The following is a 6,364-nucleotide window of genomic DNA, read 5'->3' on the forward strand; positions in this document are numbered from 1 at the left end:
GGTTTGCTTTACCTTTGAATGACCCTTTGAAACTCAAGCAGGGCCAGACTGTGAGATCCCCCTGCTCCTGGTGGGTAGTGCGTGACTCCACATCCATGGAACAGCTAATACACACAAGAGCGAAGGTGCTGGAGAGGGAGAGAAATCCAAACGCATCCCTGGAATACCACTGCTGGAAGGGTGTCAGAGAAAGGAACCCTCCTGGACAATAAACACTCCGATCTTAGTTACTTAGGAGGACGAAGGGAGTGTATCACATGTTGGAACAGAAGAGAACAGTACCATCCGCGTGAGAATTGGAGAGGTGTGCAGCCCAGTCTGGGGTCAGCGCCGATCAGGATCAGTGATGACACCAGGAGCAGGCCCAGGCAGGAGGAGGCCAGGTGCCTGGGCAGTTGTGGGACAGGACGGTTGCCATGGAATTTCCTAAACATCACCCAGAAGAGCCCATATGAGGATCCCACCTGGCCTCAGCCTGGCTGCGGGAGCCCCTGGAACGCAGCGGTTCTCAACAGGCTGAGGTGTAAGCTCTGTGGGTCACCTCCTGGCACCTCCAGCCCCCCTCACCACACTCCAGTCACACGCCCCATGCGTCCTGCAGCCCCACACGGGCCTTTGCCCTAGGGAGGGGGAAGAGATGGATTCCACTGTCCCTCTATGCTCTGGCATGTTCTTCCCTCTAGTTTGAGAGCTCCATCCCCAAAGGGGTGGAGTCACGGGACTCCTCCCACAGGAGGTGGAGTTACGAGCGTCCTCTTCATTTAAAGGGACATTCCTCCTGTTTCACCACCTGGACGCCCACCTCACAGGGCAGGCAGGGAGCATTGCTCAACGTCCAGTAAGGTCTGAAAGGGCTCCGAGGCTTGGCTCCGCTGGCCGAGCCAGGCTTGAGTCAGTCACAGGGCCGGGAACCTGCTGAAAGAGCTGGCACTGGGAAGGGAAGGAGGCCCAGGACAGCCCCAGGTGCCCGGCACAGAACGGGAAGGGCCAAAGGGAGTGTTTGGCAACTAGTCCCTCTCTGTGGCCTGTTGGGACTCACCAGCCAGCTCCCAGCCTTCCCTGTCTGGAGCCGGGGCCGCTCTGGACCGTGGGGCCTGGGCTGGCCTGTGTCCCTGCGCTCGAAGCGTCCCATTGCGAATGATGGTCACAGCTCAGACCTCCTGGTGAGGCACTTGCCCCAGGTAGTCAGCCTATGTCTTCCTTGTCTTGTGTTCCTTCACACTACCCCCTTAGCTCCCCTGGGATAATCTCAGCCCCCACCGCCTCTCTCCGACCGTGACTGTCCCTGAGTTCTCCCCCGCTCGCTGTGCATTTCCATCTGCCCCGCTGCACCCCATGGGCTCACTGGCACTCCCTGGTGGCAATGCAGGGGATGAGAGCCAGCTAGCGGGCAGGTTTGTCAAGGAAGCTTGGGTTTCCAATGAGACCCTCAGCTCCAGGTAGGACGCTCCCCTCTCTTTGCTCTCCAGGACAGAGAGGGGTGGAAGGGCCAAGGAGCACATTTTGTTAATTCGCACAGCCACTGCCAGCTGGGAAGTGGTGCCAGCCATGGGCTGGGGGGGCCCTGTCCGCTAGCTCTGCTGGCTGGGAAACGGCTCCCAGCCGGGTTCGGGAACATCCACCCCCAGCTCTGGGGCTGATCAGGTCCGTCTCTAGGACGGGCTGAACCCAAGTGCCGGATCCAACATCCTTGAGCTTAGGTGGGGGAGGGGCACTCCTAAACCGGACACAGATCGGATTGTGAAACGAGCAGCACCAGAATCGAACACTCCCCTGCACCCCCAAACTTCAGGCATGTCCCGGGCTGGGAGCAGGGTCGGGGTTCTGCAGCTGGGCTCCGTCTCTGGTGCGATGAGGTTTGTAACCCTGGCAGAAGCAGAGGGGGGTCACAGCCCGAAGAGTGCCTGAAAGCGATTTTCAAACACCCTTATGAGGCGATACTGCCCGGTTCTCCAGCATGGTTCATCTCAAAGGTCTTCTCTGATCTAGCATCTGTCGCTAAGGGAAGAAACCGCTGCCGCCCCTACTGAAATGCAGCCACCTCTGGGGTGGAGCCTGGCAGCCGTGCAGTGTTTTAGGACACATCCCATCTAAGACTGAAACTGCTGGGGGAATGCAGGGAGGGAGACTGCACTACCCCAAGCTGCTATCTGACCGATACCTGCAGATACCAGCAGCTCTTTAACAGCCGCGAGCGGTCAGGGCCTGCAAGCTTAGACAACCAGCTGCTCCCTTTGCACTTCACGTCCTCTGCCGCCGAATTCAAGGGCCTTCTCTTGAGCATCTCTCGAGCTGAGCTGCTGCTGCTCAGAGGAGACTGGGAGGGAGCGAGGGCCGAGCTGGGGCCCCGGCTGCTGCTGGGCTGGGAGAATAAACATCCCCTGGGCGAGCTCCGCTGCCTGCCTGCCAGATTTCTGTTGCTCTAGTCCAAACAGCAGCCTGGCCATGTCCCCGTCTGTACACAGTTGGTGGAGCTCGCTCCAGGCAGCCTGTCTGCCCTGCCCAGCCCTCTGCCCCGGGCTGACCCCGATCAGCAGAACGGTCTCACGCTATGGGCTGGGACACGCCAGAGTGAAATGCCAAGGGGGAGGTGTATGCAGTTTTGTGGTAGCCGTGTTGGTCCCAGGCTATCAGAGAGACAAGGTGGGGGAGGTAATATCTTGCATCGGGCCAAATTCTGGGGGTGAGAGAGGCGAGTTTTCAAGCTACACAGAGCTCTTCTTCAGGGCCAGGAAACGTGCTCAGACCGTAACAGCTAAACAGGAGGTGGAACAGGTTGTTTACCAGAAGTAGTTAACACACATTTCAAGGGACCATTTAAAGTGAAGTGGCCCATCAACCTTCCCCAACCCCAGTCAGAGGGGGGAAGAAAAAAAAATGGGGGCAGGGGTTAAATCTGGATTATAGCTTGCTGTAATAAGACATAAATCCAGTGTCTCTGTCAAGGGCGTGGCATTGGGGGTCTGGCAGAGTTACGAATGTAAGCTCCCAGGCTTGTCTTTGGAAGGCGTCGTGCGGGTTTCCTTTGAGGATGAGGGCCGAGAGCTCAGAGACCGAGTGATTGCTTTGTGAAAAGTGTTCGCCCACAGGTAATGTGGTGGTTTTGTGTTTGATTGTTTTCCTGTGTGAGTTCATTCGAGGGCGTCGAGATTGTCTGGTTCCACCCACAAAGTTGTTGTTGGGCATTTAGTGCACTGGATGAGGTACACCACACTTTGTGATAAGCGTGTGTGGGACCCATGGATCTTGACAGGTGTGTTATGGGGGGCGTTGATCATCGTATCAGTGGAGTCTGCAAATCTGGTGCTGCTTTGAGTTGGTGTGTCCTGGTCTGTGTGGAGCTTGCTTCTGATTATGAGCTTGGCAAGGTTCAGGGGTTGTTTGAAGGCCAGAAGAGGGGGTCCAGGACAGATTTATTTCAGGGTGTGGTCCCCATTGAGTATGGGTTGTAGTTGTTTGATGGGGTCCAGTGTGGGGTGGTAGGTGACAACCTGTGGAACTCTTTGCCAGAGGATGCTGTGAAGGCCAAGACTATAACAGGGTTCAAAAAAGAACTAGATAAATTCATGGAGGATAGGTTCATCAATGGCTATTAGCCAGGGTGGGCAGGGATGATGTCCCTAACATCTGTTTGCCAGAAGATGGGAATGGGCGACAGGATGGATCACTTGACAATTTCCTGTTCTGTTCATTCCCTCTGGGGCACCTGGCACTGGCCACTCTCGGCAGACAGGATACTGGGCTGGAGGGACCTTTGCTCTGACCCAGTCTGGCCGTTCTTATGTTCTTAACCAAGGGGTGCATTAACGAGGGGTGTGAAGTTGGTGGGGGGTTTATTTCTGTACTGAAGCAGACTTTCTCAGCGTATTTGTGTGGTCTGTTCCATGGTACGATCTACTTTTCCGGTCGAGTGTCCTTGTTTGATGAAGGCAGTTTTAGATGTGTTCTGATGTGTATCCCCAGCCTTCTCCTCAGAGCATTTGCAGTTGTCTCTGAGTGACTGGCTGTAGATACTGCTTTCTTGGTCTGTTTGGGGTGGTTCCTGTGTCAGTGAAGGTAGATGTGGGAATCCGTGGGCTTTTTGTCTGTAGTTGATGTAGGGTTCCATGGTTAAGAACAAAAGAATGGTCATACTGGTATCTGCAGATTTTGCCACCTCGCTGTTTACCCCTTTTTTCCAGATCATTTATGAATATGCTGAATAGGACTGGGCCCAGGACAGACCCCTGGGGCACACCACTGTTTACCTCTCTCCATTCTGAAAACTGACCATTTATTCCTACCCTTTGTTTCCTATCTTTTAACCAGTTACCGATCCATGAGAGAACCTTCTCTCTTATCCCATGACAGCTTGAAGCGGATTGTGGTGTCCAGGAAGTTGATGCTGGTGTGTGAGTGTTTCAGACAGAGTTTAATGAATGGGTGATGGTGGCTGCAGTGGTGGAAATCTGTGACACAGTTTAGGTCATCTGTCCACAGGATGAAAATACCATCAATGTTTCTCAGGTGTGTCATTGGTTTCATGGTGCATCTGTAAAGAAATTCTTCCTCAAGGTGGCCCATGGAGAGGTTGGCATATTGGGGAGGTATCCTAGTACCCTTGGCTGTTTCCATGGTTTGGACAAAGGGTTGGTTGTTGTTGAATGTAAAACTGCTATGCGTGAGGATGAGACGGATGAGTTGGGGGTGGAGATCTGAGGGTTGTCCCGTGTCTTGTAAATATTGGAGGCAGGCGGCGATGCCGTCATGGTGAGGTCTGTGAGGTGGGGTGAGGTGGTGTATAGAGAGGTGACACCCGTGATGGTGAGGATGGTGTTCTGAAGACGGTTGTTAATGGTGCAGAGTTTCTGGAGGAAGTCAGCTGTCCTGGAGGGATTTGGCCCTTTGTGCGGTGAGTGGTTTGAGGTTGGTTTCTGTCAGTCCCAATACTCCTTCAGTCAGAGGGCTGTGGCCAGCTACGATGGGTCTGCTGTTCGGGTTGTTTGGTTGATGGTTCGTGTTGTTTGGTGAGCACATAGAAGGTCCCTGGGGCCGGTTTGAGGGCGGATGAGATTGCAGAGTGTCTCTTGGAGTTGCTGGGGAAGGGTTTGATGATGGCCTTAAATTCTGGGGTGACCTGCGGTGCGGGGTCGTCTTTGGGCTCCGTACAGTAGCTGGTGTCGGAGAGCTGTCGGTTGGCTTGTTAACGTAGTCATCAGGGTTGAGAACTATGCTGCTACCCCCCCCCCCCCTTGTCTGCTGGCGTGGTCACTATCGGCTGGCTGGATCTCAGGGGCTGTCTAGCTGTCCTCTCGGCGGTGGAGAGATTGTGGTGGATGCGATGCGAAGGATTTCATGGGAGAGGCGGGCAGCTCTCCCAGAATGCCCTGCCCAAGGCCAGCTGTGTGTTGATGTGCCAAGAGGAACAAGATGCCTCAGGGCCTGTCTGATGTCCCTGCAGCACTGGCCCCACCCAGCACGAACGTACCGACCGCTTCCTACCAGCCATGCTAGAATGGCCTTGGCGTAGGTTGTGCTCTTGGTCAAGCCAGGCCATCTGCCTGGCAGCATCTTGTCTGGGGAAGAGGTTTGGAGCCCAGAGGGTCCTGGGTCCTCATGCTGGGCAGGTGAGTCCAGCAGGGGACTTGGTAAGAGCTGGCGCCCCCCTGTGGCTGATCTGAAGGCAGATCTTTGCTGGGGTGTAGAGTCTGGTGACTGGGAGGAGAAGTGATCTGTGTCCTGCACCTTTCAATGCGCTGCCTGTTCTAATCCAGTTCAGAGGCTGACTGCTAGAGACTTTACATTGGTTCTTTCTTGGACGGAGTTTCCTTAATCTGAAATAAATCACCTGGACATCCCTACCCGGCCTGACCCGTCTGTGTTTGGTCCCAGATAGCTGGAGAGGAGTACAGCAAGTTGTATTTAAACATAGCCTGGGCTCTGCTTGGTGCCCTGTCACCAGCCCAGTGGGCAGGACCCCAGCTCTGTGCTCTGCCTGGCCTGACGTGATGGTGAGTTTGATTCCCCGGCATGCTGGCTTGTGTGGGGTTTGCACCATCCGCTTCACTCTGGGAGTGTGGGTTTGCGTTGGCCTTGGGGTGCCAGTCTGCAAGGGGTTCGTGCCCCCTGAGTTTCCCATGGGCAAGAGCCCACAAACCCGAAGCAAAAAGCAAGCGGAGCCACCAGGTCTCAGCTGGCTTCCTGCTGAAGCTAGCCCCTGTGCCCAGCGGGCCCCCTCAGAAAGCCAGCCCTGTGTGAAGCTCTGGGTCCTCCTAACATACAGGGCCTTCTGGGGAGCTCAGCCCCCAGGCTTCCTCTGAGCCACAGCGCCCACCTCCTGCCAGGGCCCTGTGCCGACAGCAGGCTGCCAGGTGCCCCCTTGCCT

The sequence above is a fragment of the Lepidochelys olivacea genome (genome assembly GCF_965140295.1).
Source record: "Lepidochelys olivacea isolate rLepOli2 genome assembly, chromosome: 7".
In the NCBI taxonomy this organism is placed as follows: Eukaryota; Metazoa; Chordata; order Testudines; family Cheloniidae; genus Lepidochelys; species Lepidochelys olivacea.